The sequence below is a fragment of the Sphaeramia orbicularis genome, chromosome 24 (assembly GCF_902148855.1).
Source record: "Sphaeramia orbicularis chromosome 24, fSphaOr1.1, whole genome shotgun sequence".
NCBI lineage: Eukaryota > Metazoa > Chordata > Actinopteri > Kurtiformes > Apogonidae > Sphaeramia > Sphaeramia orbicularis.
Genome location: NC_043979.1, coordinates 2,456,906 through 2,481,048, shown reverse-complemented (window position 1 = coordinate 2,481,048; position 24,143 = coordinate 2,456,906). Strand labels below are relative to the sequence as shown.

The 24,143-nt window shown below is 35.9% G+C and overlaps 1 pseudogene; it reads right to left on the bottom strand.

The window, feature by feature from the left end:
- LOC115414771 (synaptosomal-associated protein 25-A-like) overlaps positions 1-24,143 on the bottom strand; it is a 103,130-nt pseudogene that overhangs the window by 30,944 nt on the left and 48,043 nt on the right.

Sequence of the window (24,143 nt, the reverse complement as noted above, 5' to 3'; positions counted from 1 at the left end):
CCTTAAATATCATTTGGTGCCAGCAGCTAAAATTGCTGGAGCAAAATAAATTGATTTCATATTAATCCGACATTGACAAAAGAGGAAAACAAAGGGAATTTAACCATTATTTTTAGTTTTAGTTAGTTTTGTAAGTACATAATACAGTTTCAGTTAGTTATGTTTTTTTTTCTTTTAATTATAGTTTTTATTTATTTCGGTTAACGAAAATGTTTTTACAATTCTAGTTTTCGTCATTTCGTTAGTTTTCGTTAACGATAATAACCTTGGTGCACTGCTATTAGTGATAACTAAGGATGCACCATAAGTGGTTTTATACGACCGATACCGATGACTTCCTGCTTCTCGACACCGATACCAAACACTAATAGTTCCCATTCTTTAAATTCTTTTCTTCTTCTTTCAACCAACAACTGAACATTTTAGGTAGCAGGTAATATTTTAGGGTCTGGATCCTCTTCTGGGTCTGGATCTTCCTCTTGTTCTGGATCTTCCTCTGGGTCTGGATCCTCTTCTGGGTCTGGATCTCCTCTGGGTCTGGATCCTCTTCTGGGTCTGGATCTCCTCTGGGTCTGGATCCTCTTCTAGGTCTGGATCTTCCTCTTGGTCTCCCTTTGACCCTTTGTCTGACAAACAGTGGACTCATCCACACCTCTGCTTCTTCTTGGTTTTTATCGCGGTTACCATGGCAACAGTGTGCACTGTGTTCTGGTGAAATACACCAAATCAAAGCAATTTAGATTGATTATTATGGGCTGTATTTATCGGTGAAAACTTTAATCGTCTGAATTATCTGAATGACGTCCTTTTTTTCAGTATCGGACCGATAATTCTCATCATTCTAGTTGTTGTGCGTCCCTACTCTAACCTCTGAGTACTTCAAGTTGTGTTTTCCCTCAGATTTGAAGTGTAGCTGGTCCTTAAGCCTTCTGACTTTCATTTTAATGCCTCTTTGACTGAAAACATGTGAACAGCTGAGCCTGCATAAGCATTCACCAGTAAAGCTATTAGTCACTGATAGGCTGGGTTGGCTCCAGGTTTGGATGCTGTTAAAAAGTGGGTGAAGAGGCGAAGGATAGCGACACGGACTCATACACAACTGGTCTTCTTCTGCGCTTCTTAGAAATGCAGCATCGCCTCGCTAAGATGAGGCACCTGGCTCAGCCTGATAGGCATAAATAAGATTACAGTGTGTCAGTGTAAACACACACATAGACACACTGGTACATGCACAGTGACCCCCCCCCACCACCACCCCCTCGCCTTCTCAGCAGTTTGGGAGGAAAGCCACATCGATGTTTGAGAGGCGAGAAGGGAGCAATAAGGAAACTCTGGTGTATAAATGACTCTGTAATTTACCGAGCCTCCATCTCAGAGAAATCCCAAAGTAGTTGAAATGTGTCCCCAGGGAACGTCTGAGTGAAAATCAGCCATGATTCCATCCATGGGTGGGGACGCTTCAGTGCTTCTGCCTCCATCAACACCAGGGGTCGTAGACTGGAGCAGTATGTACGCAGTAGGCCTGGGTAGCATGGACAGTTTCCTTAATCGATTCGATTTCGATTCATAAGGTTCTGAAATCGATTAATTGGGATTTGATTCGATTTGATTCAGTATTAATTGATTGACTCAGATTCCTTTAGTGATACCAAAGTACAATTTTGAGTTGTAACTTGGTTATTTGACCACTGCAGCCATGCAACACAGAATCAATATTGATATTAGAAAGGAAATAAATCTGACATTTCATCAGTAAACAGATGAATCTGCTCTGAAATAATGAACAGACACAAACGTCCATGTTTCTCCAGTGGATCAGAACAGACTTCTTCATCTTTATTCTGTTTTATACCTGCTGCTTCCAGCCTTAAGGCACATTACCGTCACCCTGGGGCACTGACACCAATTTGCCCCCCCCCGAAACAGAATCATGTTGGGCCCTTGGTACAAGAAACTCACTGGAGGGGGAGGGTGGGCGGAGCTTTGTGATTTCCACTTTACTATTCCTCTTACTCCGCCCTCAGCCACAGATGATCCAAGTTAATATTTGTAGAACGACTGGCTTCCATGACCCGCCTCCATCAGCCAGTTCCTCTGCACTGCAGGCATGAGTTTGAGGCCTGGAGGACCTCCCACTGAGGGGTTTTCCCCACCCTTCCTCCCACAGAGGGGTTTTCCCCACCCTTCCTCCACGTTCCTCCCGCTCCAGAACTGTCGCGAGCATGGCCAAGACAAGTCTCCGAGGGGTTCGTGTGACGGAACCAGCCGCGCTTCTGCGTTTCCGGGTCATTTACTTGCGGTCCTGCTCTGAAAAATTGATTTCATCTACCGTTAATCAATTACACAAAATTTAAAAGAAATCGATCCAAAATCGATTGTTTTTTTTACCTAGCCCTAGTACCAAGGTTCTAATAGTTTTGGATTTTTCATTATAGTTTATTTTTATTTAGTTTAGACTTTTTTTTTTTCTAATTCAGTTAGTTTTAATTAGTTTTTAGAGCAGGTTTGCGAGTTTTTATTAGTTTTTGTTATTTTCGAAACGCTTAGTTTTAGGTTTTTTTTAATATATTTTCTCTTCTTCTCTGTCGTCGTATTCAAATAAATCCCAGACAGGACTCGGCTGCTTTCTCCCAACTTTAGTCTCCATGTTTCCAGGTAGAGTGGGGACCAGAAGACGACTGGAAACCACAAGTGAACACAAGTGACGGACCCTTAAATATCATATGGTGCCAGCAGAGAAAATTGCTTGAGGGAAATAAATCGATTTCATATCAATCTGACATTGACAAAGATGAAAACTAAGGGAATTTGATCCATAATTTTTATACTTCTTAGTTAGTTTTGTAAACACACAATACAGTTTCAGTTAGTTGTTGTTTTTTTTCTTTTAATTATAGTTTTTATTTCAGGTAACGAAAATGTTTTTACAATTCTAGTTTCTGCCATTTCATTAGTTTTCGCTAACGATAATAACCTTGATGCTGAGCACTGGTTGGACATCTGTGGTCCGTCTCATGTCATTTAAATGAGAGGGGGAGTCCAAACTTTTCACTGATAGTGTGTGTGTGTGTGTGTGTGTGTATATATATATATATATATATATATATATATATATATATATATATATGTATACTTATTTATTTATTTACTTATTTATGTGGCACCCCCCCCCCTTCCATTTAGAGAACTGACCATCTTTATTTTAAAGTTTACTGCAGTGGACTTAGATGACTTAGATAACCAGTGTCCTCGGACTGTCCTCCCTGGACCAGGACAGATTCAGGATCCTGTTGTTTTACTCTGAGGGTCTTCATGTGTGTTTGTACAGTGTCTGTTTAATTCTGAGGGTCTTCATGTGTGTTTGTACAGTGTCTGTTTAATTCTGAGGGTCTTCATGTGTGTTTGTACAGTGTCTCTGTTTAATTCTGAGGGTCTTCATGTGTGTTTGTACAGTGTCTGTTTAATTCTGAGGGTCTTCATGTGTGTTTGTACAGTGTCTGTTTAATTCTGAGGGTCTTCATGTGTGTTTGTACAGTGTCGCTTTGCTTCGGTCTCAGACGCTAACGCTGAACTGTGGCTTCATACCGTTCATTGTTTAGTGTAACAGGGACACTGTGCACCTGTCAGCCTCACATTTTAAACAGCAGCCCAATATAATTGTAATTTGTGTATTTTCAAGTGTTATTTCACAAATAAGCCCTGCAGATACCAGAGTCTAAGATGAACATTTTAAGAACTGAACTATAAAACACAAACAAATTAAAGCATTACACAGCTTTAGACTGTAGCTGTGGGAATGGGTTCAGCTGCTGCTGTTTTTTCTTGAATTAATTCCCTAATAATGCCTAAAACTACATAAATTAAATGTTTTCATTTGCAGTGTTTCAGTCAAATATAATTCACCTTGTCTTGAAGACACAAGAACTTTGGCTAGAGTGTATTTGATAATTAATATGTTAATCTCCCATTCTAATACTTTGTGCCAGATTCAACAGTGCATTCTATTCATTCACTGTGAATTCAACTTGAATGCTGTAATCCAAACTTATGGCTTTGTCTTACCTCTTCCACCAGCTGTAGCATACGACGAGTGCTCTCCAGTGACTGTGGAAAAATAAAAAAAAAAACAAAGTTAGTGTCCATTTTAGGTTACAGAGAATTATCAGAGATGTTTTATGTGACAAACAGCTGCAGTCGTTGGGGAGGGGGGGGGGTCATTAACCCACACCAGGTGTCTGAAGTTGACCCCTTAATGCCGACTGTCGCAATTTTGCATCATCATTTCTATTACAGAATCAGCTTACATATAAATAAATAAGAGATAAATAACACTGGTACACACATTTATGGAAACTGTCTGCTTCTGAGATAAACTTGGATAAATCTTATAGAATTTATAATAATAATAATAATAATAATAATAATAATAATAATAATAATAATAATAATAATAATAATAATAATAATAATAACTTTATTTATGTAGCACCTTTAAAAACTGAATTTACAAACTGCTTTGTCAGACAAAACAAAAGTGCGCAGTAGCAGATCAAAAACATAGAAAACAACAAAATAAAAGATAAGTACAGCAAACACCAAAACATGACGAACTGTGAATGTATCGCAGTGGAGAAGGCAGAAATAACAGAACCTGATGGTGTCAGATCAATGCAAAAATGAAGGAATGGAATAAAATTACATAATTCATGTCAATATAAATGAATAAGCAAAACAGGGTCAAATAAATATTCAACATTAACCCTTTCATGCATGAATTATGAGAACCTAAGTCAAGATTTTTTCTTGAGTGTTTTTAATTCCTCCTTAGGCATGAAAAAAACAATACGTTCGAGTTATTTTTTTTTCATGGTTTTTCAAAAATGTCCACTCAGCTATTCCATGCATTTTATTCTTGAAGCAAAAAAACATGTATTTAAAACAGAATATCAGAGTCATATGGAAATAATGAAATAAAAACATTTTTAATGCTGCTAATCTGATGTTTTCTCACATTTTAACAAATTCTAATACAAGTTATTACTCATTTCATGGAGATAATATGCAAAAAAAACCTTTTTGTTTGAAAAAAACAAACTGTTAATTACAGTCTAACAATTAACAATGTATTTACACTCAAACATGTTACTGCAGATCAGGTTTATCAAGAACAGTAAAGTTACAGTAATGGTATGAATTGCAGTGTATGGGATGGTGCCAATGTCTCTCCAAGTGTTTGTACTAGTACTTAAAGGTTAACTGTGTATACTGTATATGTGAACTAATGCTATGGAATGTGTGTGTGTGTGTGTGTGTGTGTTGACTTAATTTTTCAAATGTTTCAAATTTTACGAATGAACTTTACGTCTTACCCAGGAACAAGTGTTGAAAAATAGCTTTTTTGCTAATACTGGCACATTTAAAGAAATGTTCATTAATGTGTACTGTCCCTGATAAAAAGATAAATAAGTAAATAAATAAATAAATAAGCATCCACTGTGTTGGCTGATTATGCAACTAAAACGACAAAACCTGTGAATATACAAGAACAACAGCTGTGGAATAGCTGTCCACTGGAGTAACCACTATGCATGAAAGGGTCAAAAACATTAAAAAGAGACAACATCACATAAAGGCAAGTCTATAAAAATGTGTTTTAGGAAGTGATTTAAAAGATGTCACTGATTCCGTAAGCCTCATCTCCTCGGGCAGGCTGTTCCAAAGCCCAGGGGCTCTGATGGAAAAGCGCAGTAACCTTCTGTCGATTTAAACCTGGACCTTGGAACAGCCAGGAGTCCTCCGCCCGAGGATCTAAGGCTGCGTACTGGCTCAGAACTGACTAGCATGTCACTCATATGGCTAGAGGCCAGGCCCACTGGGGCTTTAAAAGTGATCAGTAAAACTTGGATAAGATGAACTGGAAAACAAATGATTAAACTGATTAAACGGCTAAATGTTTCCAAGATATTTAGTGAAGTTTTATTATGTGTATACATGGACATCAGTCTTGCGTTTGAAAGAATCCTTCTATCTGAAGTGTCCAAGTGCTACCCTGGAAAGGATGAAACTACAGAGGTGTCATAACTGACTGGAACTAAATGTACAAACTGAAACATCACTTAACCCTTTCATGCATGAATTATGAGAACTTGAATCAAGATTTTTTTCCATGAAAAAAACAATTCGATTGAACATTTTCTTATGAGCCTATTTTTCATGGACTTGCAAAAATGTCCACTCAGCTGGACCCCATGTGTTTAATATTTGAAGCAAAGAAACATGTATTTACTGATATACTGTGTGAAAACTATGAAACAGAAACATTTCCAATGCTGTTAATCTATTGTTTTCTCACATTTATCATGCTCTAATACTAGTCATTACTCACTTCATGGACGTAATACGCAAAAAACAGAAAAAAACTTTTGATTGAAAAAAAAAAAGATAATTGTTAATTACAGACTAATAACAATAAAAAGCAACTGCTTTACACTCAAACATGTTTGTGCAGATCAGGTTTATCTAGAACAGTTCAGTTACAGTAACAGTCTGAATGTCAGTGTATTATTATGGGATGGTGCATAAGCGTCCACTGTGTTGGCTGATATGGAACTAAAACAACAAAACCCATGAATATACAAGAGAACATCTTTGAATAGCTGTCCACTGGAGTGACCACTGTGCATGAAAGGGTTAAAACAACAGTTCTTCAGTCTGTACATGACGCTTTCTGTCTTATCTCTTATCTGTTGCTTACACACTTTGGAGGCATCTGCTTCCTCAGGTAAAAAATATGAGACAGTTTGACAAAAGTTTCACCCACTGACAATTCTAAAAACTGCTCCATATGATTTAAACCAGGGGTGTCAAACATGCGGCCCTCCAAAGGTTCCAGTCCGACCCATGGGATGAATTTACAAAGTGCAAAAATTCCACACTCATTTTCGTTCAGGTTCCACATACAGACCAATCTGATCTACAGTCAAATAATAACAGCAGAAGAACCGACAAAAAAGAATGACTGCAGATTTTCTTCTCAGTTTGATGTGAAAAAAAAAACAAAAACAAATCTTACATTATGCCTATAAATAATGACAACTTCAAATTTTTGTCTTTGTTTTAGTTCAAAAAATAACAGTAAATTATGGAAATATTTATGAATAACCTGAACAAATATGAACAACCTGAAACGTCTAAAGAAAATTCAGCCCAGTTTGAACTCTTTTCTTCCTGTTCCTCAGTGTTTAGTGTCTTTGTAGATCTGATCCAGAATGCACATGGACTAATGAGAAGTGGAGGCAGAAGATTGTTAAAATTGTACTTTTTTTTTCTTAAGAACTTTCAGGTTTTTTTTCAGATTATTCTTTTTTGTTTGAATAGTTTATAAAAGTAAGTATTTTCATCATTTAATGGTTGTTGTTTTTTTTTTTGCACTAAAATACAAAAATTTGGAGTTGTCATTATTTCTAGGTTATTCTGTTATTATTTTACTGGTCCCGCCCACTGGAGAGCAAATCAGGCTGAATGTGGAACCTGAAAGAAAATGAGTTTGAGAGCCCTGATTTAAGTCAACGCTTATCGTGGCTTATGAAATATAACAAAGTGTATGATGTGTCACAGAGGACATGTTAAGTCAAGTCAACTTTACTTACAGTGGTGTGCAAAAATATTAGAACACTTGTCAAATCTTAAGAAACTGGTGGTTTATTTTTTTCCCAGAGCCTGAATTTCACACTAAATATTAGAGTAAAATGAAAAAAAGGACTGGACTGATACATTTGTAGGTGAAATATTCTCAGTACCTTTGCCTTTAGCTTTTGCAATGGCAAAAAGTGAAATTCAGGCTCTGGGAAAGAAAAAACATAAACCACCAGTTTCTTAAGAATTGACAAGCGGTCTAATATTTTTGCGCACCACTGTATTCGTTACAAAATGTATCTTGTAAATGAATTGTCGATTTTGACTGTTTGTAAAAAAATTTTGTAATAAATTAATTGATTGATTTATAAATAGGGATGTAATGATATGAAAATTTCATATCACGGTTATTGTGACCAAAATGATCACGGTTATCATTATTATCACGGCATCGTTGAAATGTGCTCAAAATGTTCAAAAAGTACTAATACACACACTGAAATAATTTAACCAAGTTGTATTTAAAAAAAAAACAACCCAAAAAAACCCCAAATAAAATAATAGGCACAATGTACTTTCTGTCGCAGAAACATTCAAATATTAACATGTAAACATCAAACATACAAATGTGCATTAAAGACGGCACCTTATAACCGTTGTTTGACTATTTTCCATATGAAGTTTGTGTTGAAAGTGCGGTAATCAAACACGGTTATCATAATAATTGAATGTAAGCCATAACACTAACCGTCAGGAATTTTACTGCAGTTTATCGTTATACCGGTAATCACTACAACCTTATTTATAAAGCACTGTAAAAACAACACAGTAATTCAAAGACATATAAACAAATAGAACACATAAAAAATGAAAAAAAACAAATAATCAAAGTAATTATACATTAAGACAATAAAAGCCGACCCCTCACACTGAGTTAAAAGCCAAGGAGAAAAAAATCAGTTTTAAGTGACTGATGTGCAGCGGTAGTTCCACCCAAACATTAGAGCAGATGAATATGTTCTATGTTACAGAATATTTGGAGTCAGAACTTGTAGCTCAGACACATACATATTATTATTATTATTATTATTATTATTATTATTATTATTATTATTATTCAATTCATAATCATTACTTCTATAGAATTTCAATATTCGCCTTCCTGCTGTATCTTAATAACTTATCTTAATCCCTTTGGACTTGTTTTGTCTTTTTTAGGAACTGAAAGGTAAAGTTGAACTACTTTTATTTTGGGAGGATTTTGTTTGTAGACCAGTGGAATTTTTTGCATTAATAAAACCATCTCCATGTCCTGAGACGAGAAAATCTGTTTTATTACGTTTTCATTACCAGGGCTGTGTATTGGCAGGAATCTGGCGATACGATACAAATCACAATACTAGGATCATGATATGATATATTCCGATATATCATGATACTATTAAAAAGGCAGTGTTTTTTTTTTTATTGTTTTTCTTTCTTTTATAAAAGATTATTTCCTGGAAGAACTGAATTACAGCAGAAATCTGCACAAATACCAAACACATTTTTATTTGATCCCTACAGAATCTGATGTTCTATCACAAAATGTTCCTGTGTTCAAACTGAAATTCTGTTTTACAGACATTCCAGTTTCAGATCCTGCTCAAATGTTCAGATTCTGTTAGTTCAGAACTAACATCAGAACAGTATTTTAGTTCAATTCCAACAAAGGAACGAACATTATTTAATAAAACAGTGTCAAATAATAATAAATAAAATATAAACGAAAAAGAAAAACAAAAATGAACCTCCACAATATCTGCATTTGAATAAATACCTAAAAATATCCATACAGTACTTTTTAATATTGATACATTATTATTAAATGAAATATTGCGATATATTCTAGAACCAATATTTTCTTACAGCCCTATTCATTATTATTGACCATTGTGCCTGTTGTTGCAAATTTGCATCATATCCAAATTTCTAACACTGGTATATAAATTCAGGCATTAAGGAGTTAATCCAAATCCAATCAGCTCCTGTGTGTGTGTGTGTCTACACTGTAAAAAAATAAAATAAAATCCATAAAAAAAACAGTATTATTCTGGCAGCAGGGGTGCCGAGAAAATACCGTAAAATAATGGAAAATAACCATCTCATAAAAATATGGTAATTTTCCATAATTAAAATACAGTTTTTTACCCTAACTTTACTTATTTTTTGGACTTTTAATGTTTAATAAAGAATATTTTCATGTATTAAAACAATCAAATTACCTATAAATAAATAAATATATATATATATATATATATATAAATGATTTTCAGTGAGACTCAGTTGTCCAATCCACTGATAAAAACTGTATTTGGACAGTTTATCGGTGCTTATACATGTTTTACATTCACAAAAATACATTTATTCAACATTTTTGTTGTGAAATCTCCTGTAATTACACAAGATATTTGTCAATTAACAAACAAGTCTTGTTAAACTTACACAACAAATACTTCTTTTACAGTTAATTGTCAGTCATTTTATCTAGTTTTATTATTATCATTATTATTATTATTATTATTATTTTACAGTACTAAACAGTACTTACCAGTTTAACAGTTTAATCTCATAAATAGAAAAGAAATATTTGTGAAATTGTATTTTAACTGTATTTTTCTGTGAAAAAAGAAAAAAATTCTTTTAAAAAATGGAAATTTTATGGTTATTCACAGTTACAGTTTTTTCATGTTGTTTTACATTTGACATGTAAAATCAGTCTGTTTTTGTCATTTCATTGATATTTTCCTGAATCTTAAAAATACAGGAAAAATCTGTAAAATAAACAGTGAAAATTCTGTTAAATTATAGATTTTTTTACAGTGTACTGTATGTGTGCGTCCCGGTCTGCAGACTGCACAGACAGTAAGTGATCAGAAAAAGACGAGGTAATTTGTATCATCAGCAGGACGCCAAAGGATCGATATCTCATGTTTATTGACATGAGTGTGTGCGCTCAGCTCTGAATACATCCGACCTTCTGATGGGGATTTGAAAAGCAGCAGTTACAGTAAATGATTTGAAGACGTGTTATTCTGAGAAAAATTGACATTGTACTAATCCACTGAGTCACAAAAGAGCGCATCAGCTCTGCCAATAAAAATAAGCAGAGTCTTGTACTAAAAGCTCCCTTCGATCCCCTCCGTGTCTCTGGGTTCCTCCCTGACTGCTGGATGTCTATTATTAGCCTGATGTGTGCTGGTAGATACGGAGCTGCACCTTCCACTTCCTGCTTTAAGAAGCGTGAGGCTGCAGAGCACAGCTGGAGTAGAACAACAGCGGCTCGGCACGACTCGCTCTCATGGTTCTTATAATGACACAGCTTCAACTGGCTGTGAACACTGCAGACCCCCCCCCCACTGCAGATACTGGTAGGCTAAAGTGTTGAACAGGGAATGATAGACATGGACATTTAACCCTTTCATGCATAGCGGTCACTCCAGCGGTCACTCCAGTGGTCATCTATTCTCCAGCTGTTCTCTTGTATGTTCATGGGTTTGGTTGTTTCAGTTCCAGATCAGCCGACGCTCATGCACCATCCCATACACTGACATTCAGACCATTACTGTAACTTTGCTGTTCTTTTTTTTTTTGTACTTTGTTTTTTTATTGTTTTAATATGAGACACAAAACAAACAGAAATGGTCCCAGGTCCAGTCAGACATTTACAGACTGTTTACTGTCCACAGTTTGAATGAAAAAGTCCCATTTTTTCCAGTGCTTTACACCCTTGGGCTGTTGTAGGTGGAGATTGTACGTCATCATTTCCATTAAATGGATTTGGTTGACAATTTTTATCACTAAGGAAACTGAGGGAGGGTCTTTTTTAAGCCAATATTTGGTGATGGCTTTTTTGCCTGCGGCAAGCAGTATTCTAAATAAATATATATCACTTTCACATGATTCCTCTGGGGGAATGCTAAAAAACAAAGTAGCCAATCACATATGAAAATGAACACCAGAAACTGAATACATCAATTTAATTCTCTAAACATCTCTAAAAATAAAAAATAATAATAAAAAATAAATAAATAAATAAATTGAAAATTAAAGTAATAAAGTCTTGTTTTGTCTTCCAATAACACACGCAGCTTAAGTGAATGTCAGTGTATTTGTATGAGTGAACTATAAAGGGTTAATTTAATCTTTTTACATCAAGTGTCAAATCCAATATTTGATCTAAAATAGTCATTATATGAGCTGTGGGCTGCGTCTTCTTCTTTCTCTGTTATTCTGCCATTTTGTGTTTGCCCTGTGTTCGCACATGTGGTGTGTGTGTGTGTGTGTGTGTGTGTGTGTGTGTGTTTAATATTCTGCTCAGCTGTGCCAGTGTGACTCATATGTAAAGCTTAAGGGGTGTGGACTGATGCACTCTGGGACATGACTGAGGCCACTCCCCCTCCGACAGCTGACAGAACACAAGCATAAACGCACAACATAGACAATGGCTGTAGAATTCCTATACATAAAAAGACACTCGCTAATACTGCGTGTGTTTTTCTGTGGTAAACTCTGCTGTCACATGCACATACAACATGCACTACAGATTTATATCGTCTCTACACTGTTATTTTCCTGTCTGTGTTCTTTGTATTTATGTAAAACTGACTGAATTTCCTGTGTAGCTGTAGAGATAGATAGACAGACAGACAGACAGACTATTGAAATTGTAGTGCAGCAGCAGTATGACAACAGTAAAAATAGACTATAAGAATAAAAATAGAATATAAAAGTAAACACACTGTATATTATAAATTAGAAGAATAAAAAAAAAAAAAAAAACTGTAGAAAATCTGGATGAACAGGCTCAAACACTAAGGTGCAAAAATAAACTGTACTGTGTAAAGCAACATGTCATTTTTCAGTCAGATGGAGGTGGGTACATATCAATAAAGTGCATATACACTATATAAATAAGGTTACCTTTTCTGTCTGAATATAGAACTGATTAAGTACATATTAAAAAAAAACCCTCGTAACAGAAAAGTCATATTTTTGGCCAAATTGTGATATCTGTGTAACTTTACTAAAACTGCTGCTTCATGAACAAGACCTATGTATTATTATTATTATTTTTTGAATTATTATTATTATTTATTTTCTTTTCCCTTGCTCTTTTTTCTATTGTCTTATTTTTTTTTGTTTTTTAATATTGTTCTTTTATACTGGACTTATAAATGCTGTTTAAACATGCTTGTTAAAAAAAAAAAAAAAAAAAAAAAAAAAAATATATATATATATATATATATATATATATATATATATATATAATTTTCATTCTGTCTTCTCATACATTTTTTCAGTGGCTGTTTGTATCTGTTCATGTTTGGGTTCGGGTTATGTGTTGTGTCATGGGTGAATGTTGTTCAGAAAATCAAAAATCTCCTTCCTGTATAGCACAGGTGTCAAACATGCGGCCCGGGGGCCAAATACGGCCCGCCAAAGGGTTCAATCCGGCCCTGGGATGAATTTGTGAAATGCAAAAATTACACTGAAGATATTAACAATCAAGGGTGTGTGATACGGATCGTATTAAATGGGAGTTGAATGTGACTTTAAATTTTGCTCTACGATGTCAGGTGAATATCTTACATCATGAACCAAAATGGAGAAGAAAAAATGTAATGGTGCAGGTTGTTTTGCTTGAAGAATCTTTTATTTTTGCAGATGTGTCTGTCTTTGTTCTGAACAGTCAGGTCAGGTTGGTGTGTGCTGATCTGGAGAAAAGGTCAGATTCTGAGAAAAAGATCTTCTCTTGCAGCTCTGTGGTAAAAGTGAGCTGAGTTCATCTTGATTATGAACTTAGGGACTTTCTGTGGTCAAGAAGTGTTAGAACTAGACGTACTTACGGAAACTCTTTGTGGTTGAACTATGCAGTTTAAGCTAAACTGTTGGTGCAAATGTCAAACTGAGGTGTGATTAACTCAGGTGAACTTTTCAAAATGTGGTTTTTCTTAGAATTAGCTTACGTGGAGTTGTTGACGTAAACTGTGACATGTTTCATCCCAGCAACAAGTGTTCAACCAATCATTGAGATTATGAACCAAATATGGAAGTCTTCCAAGAGACTGAAGACTATAAAATGTGATGATGGGATGAGACAAAGTCAGAGACGAATAGTGTGTTTGATGCTAGACTAACTGATAACTGACTTCTTTCTTTTTTTTGTGACTTTTTCTATTTTTGGCCTGAAGCAATAAACCAAACTATTGCTTTAACTTTTTAAAACCTCAGTCTTCTTTTTTGGTGAGTTCTTCCATTTGTCCTGGTTTGGACCTTCCATCCGAAACATAACTGGTGAGTTAATTTAAATTACGCGACCCCCCTCTGGGGCAGCACGGATTTAACCGGACAGTCATTTTCACAGAAGTATTGGAGTAAGGTGGAGAAACAGCGGCGGTCATGTGTTTCGCATGGGTGCGCAGTTTAAGTCCGAGCAAAGCGAAAAGAGTACCTGGTGTACAAAATATAAAGATGTCTGACGCAGTAAATTCCTTAAGCTAAATTAACTGTGGTTTTTGTGATTTACTGTTACTGGCGTGTTCAAGAGATATTAAAATCACTTTAGGTTATTTCAGTCTAAAAATGATCAGACCAGTAAAATACTATCATAATAACCTATAAATTATGAAAACTGTAATTTTTTCTCTTTGTTTTAGTGTAAAAAAAGTTACATTACACAAGAATATTTACATTTATAGACTAGCCTTTTACAAAAAATGTGAATATCTGAAATGTCTTAAGAGAAGTATGTGGAATTTTATTAATATTCTCCCTGTTATTTAATGTTTTATGAATTTGTAGATCCACTGTGATCTGTAAGCTGTGATTCACATGTATAAATGATAAACTAAGGTGTAATATTGTTAACATTGCATTTATTTTTATTAGGAATTTTCAGGTTCATATTCCTTCATGTTATGTTCCAGTACAATTCGTAGATGTAAACATTTTCATTACGGAATTTAACTTTTTTCACTCAAAAGTTCTTATCCTATTATTTGTTATTTTACTGGTCCGGCCCACTTTAGATCCTATCGTCTTGTATGTGGAACTGAACTAAAATGAGTTTGACACCCCTGCTGTATAGTGAATGTTTTATTCATGTTCTGTTATTAATAATAAGACCTCTAGAAAAAAAAGAAGAAAGAAAACTGCTGCTTCATTTTATGCAGAAATCACAATTTGGCCAAAAATATGACTATTAGGCAGTTATGTTATGAGGCTAATGATACGCACATTTAGATTCTATGCAGGAGTGTTATTTTTATTTGTGCAGTCCAGTCCTGGGCCTGCTTCAGCTTTGTTGGTTTGGTAAAGTTCTAATATCCACACATCTACATGTCAGTCTGTATTTAGATCCAATCGGATATATGTGAAGGATAAACAGCAGGAAACAACAAAAAAGTCTGAAAAACACAAAATGAAAGTGGCGATTTTTTAGTGTGACCTCCTTTTGGAATGAACGTGTCTTTAACCCTTTTGTTCAGACAATATGACATTTATAGCATTAATTTACTGATGTTTTGTTTTTTTTTGTTTTTTTTTTACCAGGTTTCATTCAACACATGTCAGATGTTTCTAATTGTTTGTGCTGTTTCTTGTCATGGGGTCAGAGGTCAAACTAAATAGCAACTTTAACCTTTTTGGTCAAGATCTTTTTATTGAAGTTTTCTCAATATAATCCAAGTGCAGTGCTGAATGGTCCTTAAAGAAATCTGAAGTAAGCATGGGTGTAAATTAAATGCAGCTAGCACCATAGAAAACAAAACAAACAAACAAAAAAAAGCAAAACAAAGCAAACAACAAACTGTGCATAAAATAATCCCTCCTCAGTTATTGCCAGTGCACTAGAAATAATAAAAGATCACTATCACACCAGAGACCTGCGCTAGGAGGAAGTACGGCGTAGGCAGCGTTGGTAAACTGCACTCAAAGTCAAACATTTACAGGGTCTGGAATGTTTTTAGGAAGGGACCCCACACTTTCTGGAATTTCCCATTTGATTGCTGAAGTGAGTATGTAATTTTCTCCAGTCTTAAGCAGGACAGAATGGGGGTGGGGGGGTGGGGGGGGGGCATCCCTCCACCTGAACAGGATTGCTCATTGAGCCAGAAGGACAGCAAAGGTTAAAGTGTGTTGTTTTTCTGTAGGTATCTTAACTTCACCTTCCATTACACCAGTGGTCCTCAATCATTTTCTCTCGGCCCCCCTTCGGAGGATGAAAAATTTCTAGGCCCCCCTCGACCCCAACAACATTTTAACAGTGGTGCAATTATAACTTTTACTGAAAGAAACATCAGTACTGTGACAATACTTTTAGCTTTTCCTGCAATTGTTGTTGCACAAATTAAAAGTAACTTAGATTTTTGTGTGAATAATACAAATAAACTCCCCCAGACTGCTCCCTGAGACAATATTTATCCAAATAAAAATAGGAAATGTGCAATTATCTTACAACTATGACAATAAAGTTCCTTTTTTTAGAACAACAAACACATTTTGGTAACACAGATGAACATTTTAACAATGTCAGTGGCTGCAGTGAGCCTGTTTACATGCACATCTCAGAACATCAAAGTGTAAAATGTACAAACTGTGCAAAAACACAAACATTGCACATTTTTCTTTTCCAGTCCAGTCCTTGTCCATTCCCCAAACCTAAACTCTTGGTCTAGTCTAGTGACAGATCACCATGGCAGCAGATTAGTTTGGTTTATGTCCCTTAAATGAGTCCAGGGTGCTCCAATGCTAAAACATTAGTTCCACCTGCTACATGTTGTAACCTGGGGGAAAAAAAAAAAAAAAAAACACCCAGGAGTGATCCCTCGCCCCCCCGGCAAGCCTTTGCACCCCCCCTAGTGGGCCCGCCCCACAGTTTGAGAAACACTGCATTCCACCAAATAGAGCAGTCAAGGGGTTTGGTTGGAACTTGATGTTTAACAGCTGAGAAAGTGTCTGAAAGGTTTCAGTCCAGTGTTTGTTAAGGCTTGGACAGGACCAGTACATGTGGATGAGAGGAGCTCCTGCATGTATTGGACACAGTATGGGCTGATATCAGGGGATATGGAAGACAGTTTTGCTTTTGAAATGTGAGCTCTGTGTACCACCTTAAACTGTATTAAACAGTGACGTGCACAGAGGGAAGTAGAGTTCACCAGTCTGAGTACGGTAGTCCAAGTATGGTCTGACACCTGTATCCTTTTCCCATGCTTCTTTAACCCTTTCATGCACAGGTCACTCCAGTGGACAGTTCTTCTCCAGTTGTTCTCTTGTATATTCATGGGTTTTGTTGTTTTAGTTTCATATCAGCCAACACAGTGGACACTTACGCACCATCCCATACACTGACATTCAGACCATTACTGTAACTTTGCTGTTCTTGATAAACCTGATCTGCACTAACATGTTTAAGTGTAAATCAATTGTTATTTGTTAGACAAGGTTTTTTTTTTGCATATTATCTCCATGAAGTGAGTAATTACTAGCATTAGAATATGTTAAAATGTGAGAAGACATCAGATTAGCAGCATTAAAAATGTTTTTATTTCATTGTTTTCATATCACTTTCTGATATTGGGTTTTAAACATGTTTCTTTGCTTCAAAAATTAAATGCATGGATATTTTTGTAACTCCACAGAAAAAAAAACAAACTCGATCACATTGTTTTTTTCGTGCCTAAGGAGGAATAAAAACACTGAAGAAAAAAATCTTGACTAAGGTTCTCACAATTCATGCATGAAAGGGTTAAGTTTATCTGCGGGGGAACGCCTACGGTCCAACAACATGACATATAGGGCCCAAATGAGCTTCTTTTAAAGTGGATTTAAAGAAAGGACTGTGTCAACAAAGGAGGGGTCTGATATTGTAGAGCTGGAAGACTGGGAAAGAGCAAATGTCTTGCCTGAAGAGACCTAAAAAAGTTTGACTTAGGGAGGCTAAATTTTTTGCTTAGCTGCTCAAATGATGCCAAGATGTTGTCTATGAACAAATCTTTAAAACGTACAGTACCCGTCTCATGGCATTCTTGAAAGACCGAGTGCTGACAGGATGGTTTGAAGAGGTGGTTCGATGCAATGGGGCTTAAGGGAGAAAAACTGTGTAGACTAAAATGTTTCCTAAATTGGGCCCAGATTTTAAGAGAGTGTTGAACCACCGGGTTTCTGATTGGTTTAAGTGAGGGAAGTGGGAGTGAGGATCCAAGGAATGCAAGAACTGACAAGTTATCATGTGACTGTGACTATTTCCTGCATAAGGACAGTGTGTGTGTGACGTGGTGCCATCAGGCGTAGACACCGTTCATTAGTGAGTGTTGCTGAAGCTCAGTGTTCCTGGTTTGTGTGCGTGTTCCTGCTCAGTGTGAGTAAGTGTGTGTAAATGCCAACACGTCTGCGCGCTCCTCACCTCGTCGGCCAGCTGGTCGGCGCGTTGCTGCATGTCTGACAGCTCATTGCGCATGTCCGCGTCATCTGCCATGGCTGCTGGATGTGGGGGGTGGAGATGGTCTCCAACAGGGAAGAGAAGATCCTACTGGGAATCCGGGGAGGGCTGCAAGAGCAACAACAACAACAAAAAAGGAAAAAAGCTTTCAGGACAGAGCTGATGCTGCAGCACAAACAGCTGAGTGAACTGAGGCAGAAACCCACTCAGGCAACGAATGCATCACATGGATAATCTGGTGTGGAAGAGCAGTGACGTCAAAGCATCAACTGAAAACCAAATGAAAGGGGATCGGAAATAAACAGGTTTTATGCTTTTGGAAAACCAAAGAAGTAGTAATTAAGTACAAATACTTTACTGTACTTAAATACAGTTATCAGATATGTGTCCCTCATTTGATTTTTTCTTATCTTTCTTTTTTTCCCCGTTATAACACAAATATCTGTACTCTCTATGCTAAACTTTCTATTTTATTATATTTGAGGGTAATTATCATTTTCGTTTGCATCAGGGTGCTTCTATGAAACAGGACAGAGGGGCTAAAAATTCAAACCAGATGTAACTACTGTTATGAAGCAGGTTTGGAAACACTTTGGGTCTATTCTAAAAATAAATACTGACTGAGATAAAAGAGAAACTATTTTTCAGATAAAACACATTTTTATATTATTTTTGTACAAAAATCTGCATCTAACTCAGTAAGAAGGACACGAAAATTACACATTACTATTTTTTTTAGTATCTCTTTATTCTCTCACAGGTGCATTTAGGGAATTGAACTAATTATTCAAGGCAGAATGTTTGACAAAAATGACCACTGTTGCAAAATCATTCACGATTTATATGCGTTTAACTGGGCAGGTTCTGTATGTAACACCAGTGGACACGATGGGTTCCACACCAAACCTGGACTGAGACTCAGATTGATGCCAAACCCACATGTGGATTAGAAAAGCCACTAGGATCCACACATTGAACACAGTGTCTGTATTTAGAGTCTATAGAAGAGCATTTACACACATGTTTACACATCTAATGCACTGACACCTAGGTAGTTTTTCATGTCCCAGTTTTGGTCCTATTTTTGGACCCAATATTTGATTATAAATTCATTAATTTTGGGATGGATCAGAACAAGAGTATAATTTTTTTTGCATTTCTCTGAGGTCATCATTAGGTCCATCCTGGGGGGAAATCTGTCGACATTTACCTTTTATTATTGGGTCGAAAAAGCTGGAAAAGTGTCAGATACTAAAATAAACCCAGTTTCAGAGAAGCACTCATTTCTCAGTCATTTTTCTTTTGTATCAGTGTGTGCCGTTCCAACATCATAACTAAAGGCTGAAACAATAACAGAAAAAAACGACAGTCCTCTGGTGTGTCCACTGGTGCGTATCACCCAACAGAATTAGATGAAAACAATGTCAAAGACACAACGAGACACAACAAACAAGAAAGGGAGACTGAAGGAGAGAGGACGCTAAGTATGTGCACATGAAAAGGCAGCAGGAACAAGTCACATGACCTGTCTGCGACGGACCACTGCTGACTCCAACTACCACGGATGAGCCAAAAACAGTACGACTCCATGGATTACTCTCATCTCCGAACTGGTTGCGAGGCTAATTCAACAGCAGTTGCCCTCTAAATTCTTATTTATCAGTAAATAATCCATCCATCATCAAACATATGCTGTGTCTAAATGCCCTTGAGCAAGGTGAAAAGCTCCTCCCTCCCAGCAGCTTCGAGAGGCTCTAGAAAACATCCGAACGCTCAACGTGAGAGACAGACTCGACTGAATTCTGAACGGATGACGATTCAAGCCACAAGACGACATTTATAAAAACAGAGAGATGAATAAGATTTTTAATCATGGACCACATCTTTGGAATAATCTACGACCTTAACTTCAATCAACATCTGCTTTATCGTTATATAAAAAGCATCTGAAAAGGACTCTAGTTTATGAAAAAATGTAAGGCTGTATATCATTTGATTTGTATTTGATGATTTGTAATTTCATTTGTATTTCTATTGTTTTTACTTTAAATTATTATTTCAGTTACATTGTATTTTTAACCTCCTCAGACCCAGCTATGGGTTTTCTGTCCACATTTGTGGACAAGAGTTTCACAACTTTATACAAAAAGAAAAGAAAACTTCACCACAAAGGAAATTCCATAAAAATTTTAAAAACTGCATCTGAAAAAACTTTTGCATCATGATGTTTCCAACAGAGGCACTGATTTGATAAAAAACAAAAAAAGCTGGTACTTTGCTGACATTTCCTGGGTCTCAAGAGGTTAAATCTTTTTTTCTTTTTCTTTTTTTTCTTTTGTTGTAAAAAAAAAAAAAAAAAAAAAAAAGCAAAAAAAACAGTATTATTCCGGCAGCTGGGGCACCAAAAAAATACTGTAAAATAACGGAAAATAACCATTTCATAAATATATGGTAATTTTCCAAAATTAAAATACAGTTTTTTGCCCTAACTTTACATGAGATTTTGCATTTTTTTTTGTTGACATTTTAATGTTTAATAAAGACTATTTTCATGTATTAAAACAATCAAATTACCCATAAATACATATATATATATATATATATATATATACTTTGCTGACATTTCCTGGGTCTCAGGAGGTTAAATGTTTTTTTCTTTTTTTTCTTTTGTTCCTGTGTATTACACTGTAAAAAAAAAAAAAAAAAAAAAAAAAGCAAAAAAACAGTATTATTCTGGCAGCAGGGATGCCGAAAAAATACTGATAATAACGGAAAATAACCATCTCATAAAAATACGGTAATTTTCCAGAATTAAAATACAGTTTTTTGCCCTAACTTTACATGAGATTTTGCTTTTTTTTTTACTTTTTAATGTTTAATAAAGAATATTTACATGTATTAAAACAATCAAATTACCTATAAATATAAATATATATATATATATATATATATATATATATATATATATATATATATATATATATATATATATATAATTTTCAGTGAGACTCAGTTGTCCAATCCACTGATAAAAACTGTATTTGGACAGTTTATCAGTGCTTATACATGTTATACATTCACAAAAATACATTTATTCAACGTTTTAGTCGTGAAACCTCCTGTAATTACACAAGATATTTGTCAATTAACAAACAAGTCTGGTTCAACTGACAGAACTAATACTTCTTTTACAGTTAATTGTCAGTAATTTTATCTCATTTTATTATTATTATTATTTTTTTTTACAGTATTAAACTTTAAATTAACAGTTTAATCTCATAAATAGTAAATAAATATTTGTGAAATTATGATACATTTGCAAATGTATTTTAACTGTATTTTTCTGTGAAAAAAGAAAAAAATTCTTTTAAAAAATGGAAATTTTATGGTTATTCACAGTTACAGTTTTTTCATGTTATTTTCCATTTGACATGTAAAATCACAGTCTGTTTTTGTCATTTCATTGATATTTTCCTGCATCTTAAAAATGCAGGAAAAATCTGCAAAATAAACAATGAAAATTCTGTTAAATTACAGATTTTTTTTTTTTTTTTTTACAGTGTATTTATTTCCATGGAGGTATTCACATCAGCCTTTTTTGGCTTCTGTCCTCTCCTGCACAATGATGTAACTTGTTTGAATCTTGTTGTTTTTTTTTTTTCTATTTTTCTCTTGCTGTTTATGATGTGCAAATACATAAAATAAAATGAAATAAATAAAATAAAATAAAATAAATAAAACCCAGCCAATCAGGAGCTGCCGTCTGCAGGTCCTGTTTACAGTCGCACTATCATCGCAGATTAAGCAGCGTGTGTTTATTTGTTTGTTGGTGAATGGGCTGGAGACGAGCGGCTGATGTTTGCAGAGGAATGCCAGCGTCACACAGACCAGGCTGACTGGGATTTGGACGGATTAGCCACAGAGACACAAACAGCCGTTAGCCCTGGAGTAAAGCAGCCTGTCCTTTCCTCTGCAGGTCAGGACAGGTGAAGCTGCAGTTCAACATGGAGGAACAACAGCAGCGAAACCAGAATCATCAGGAAACAACTGGATAAATTACACATAATCAGTGCATGTGTGGATAAAACATCCCTGCTGAGTCCAAAGTTATCTGACAAATGATTTCAACACACATTGAAATACACTTTTAATAGATGTGTGATAATCTGCTGAATAAATGACCTTTCACTGGGATGAAATAATATCTTGTAACGTCCACTGTCACAGTACTGTGGCACCAAATATGGGTGTGTCTATTTCCACAGAGCCAATCAGATGTTCTCATTTGTCCTGGTCCAATCAGCCTTTTCACCCAAAGCACTTCCCAGTATTGATCCATTATTCATTCACTCTCACACTCACACTCTGGTGGAGTTCAACTCCATCTGTATCCACAGACTGATGGAGGCGTGGCTGACAGTTCGCACCAAACGGCCCCTCCCACACACACACACACACACACACACACACCTCTGTGAGTGAGGTTGAAGTGTCTTGCCCAAGGACACAACAGCACATGACTGGGACAGAGCGGGATTCGAACTGCAACGCTTTGGTTATTGGACAACCTACTCTACCTTCTGAGCCATGGCCCCCCCGTAAGTAAGGCCATGTGTCCACAGTAGCCCCCCCCCCCCCCCCCCCATTCACCCCACAACCACATTATGTCAATCCTCTACATCACTGGTTCCAACCTTTTTTGTCTCCTCACCCCATTTTAACATCACAAATTTCTGGCGACCCCAGACATTCAAAACAGAGACTTTTTTTTTTTTTTTTTTTGCTAAAATTAATTTGTTTTTGATCATGTCATAGTTTGCTATACTATGTTCCACATAAACGTTAATGTTAGAGGACATTTAGTCTATATAATGTATATTATTGTGGACAGAGGCAGTAAATCCAGGTGTAGATTACTGCACAAAGAGAGAATGTGATTTTCCTTGGTCAGGATCTGTCCAGTCAGTCCAGCTGTGATTTACAAGGAGGACAATTAATACTGAACAAACAAGAACTGAAACTATGAATTATGAAAGAGCTGCAGCATCTGAAAGTGACCACAGTGAACATCTGACAGATAAACAGAACCACAGTTTGTCTGGTATGTATGTGTTTGCCTCTGTCAACTCACCATATATTTTTTTATTAGTAAGTTTTTTTTTTAATTATTATTATTTTTATCAATTATTAGAAATTTCAGGTGACCCCATTTGAATTCCAGGTGACCCCACGTGGGGTCCCGACCCAAAGGTGGAAAACCACTGCACTACAGTTTACTATGGTTTGGGCCTTTGGTCACATGACACCGGCGTTGTCAGTGCCAAACCCAATAAGAATCCGTACCAAACGACAGGTGTTTTGGATGCCAGTGTTTGCACCACCAGGACATAAGAACATTTTATAAAATATCAAAACTTACGGACTCAGAAGTTCTTCTGAAGACCTGATTTCTTATCAGTATTGGACTGGATTTGTCAATAATAACAAAAAAGTATTATAGACTTAATTAAAGGTTAAAATCTTTATATAAAATATAATAATTTCATCTTAAGCATCTCTGTTTCCCCACTTGGCCTGAACTGCACAGATACTGTAGCTCAGATCCTTCCATATTTACTGCAGTGATTAATGTTTCAGCATAAACATTGTTTGGTCTAAATAATACCAGGGTGGATATGTCCTGAAATCAGATCTAAAGGTTGTTTCTCTATGTAAACGGCCCTTTTTAGACTGGTATTCCACTGGGTTTAAAGTAGAATTTTTAAAGAGCTACACTGTCTAAACTGGGTAAAAATAGTCCATGTACCAGGACACCTGAGGTAAACACACTGGTGCAGAAGTGTCCTATAAACCCAACCAGCAGCTGCTCCAGTCAAAGCCTCATGTCCTCAGTCCACTAACAGGACTACTAGGAACCAGACATGCAGGACTTGAACGCATTAGGACGTTTAAAACTCTGGAGTAAACTGTGAAAGGCTGTACTGAAATGGGAGCTGGAACGTCACTGTGTTCTGATCACACCGTTAAC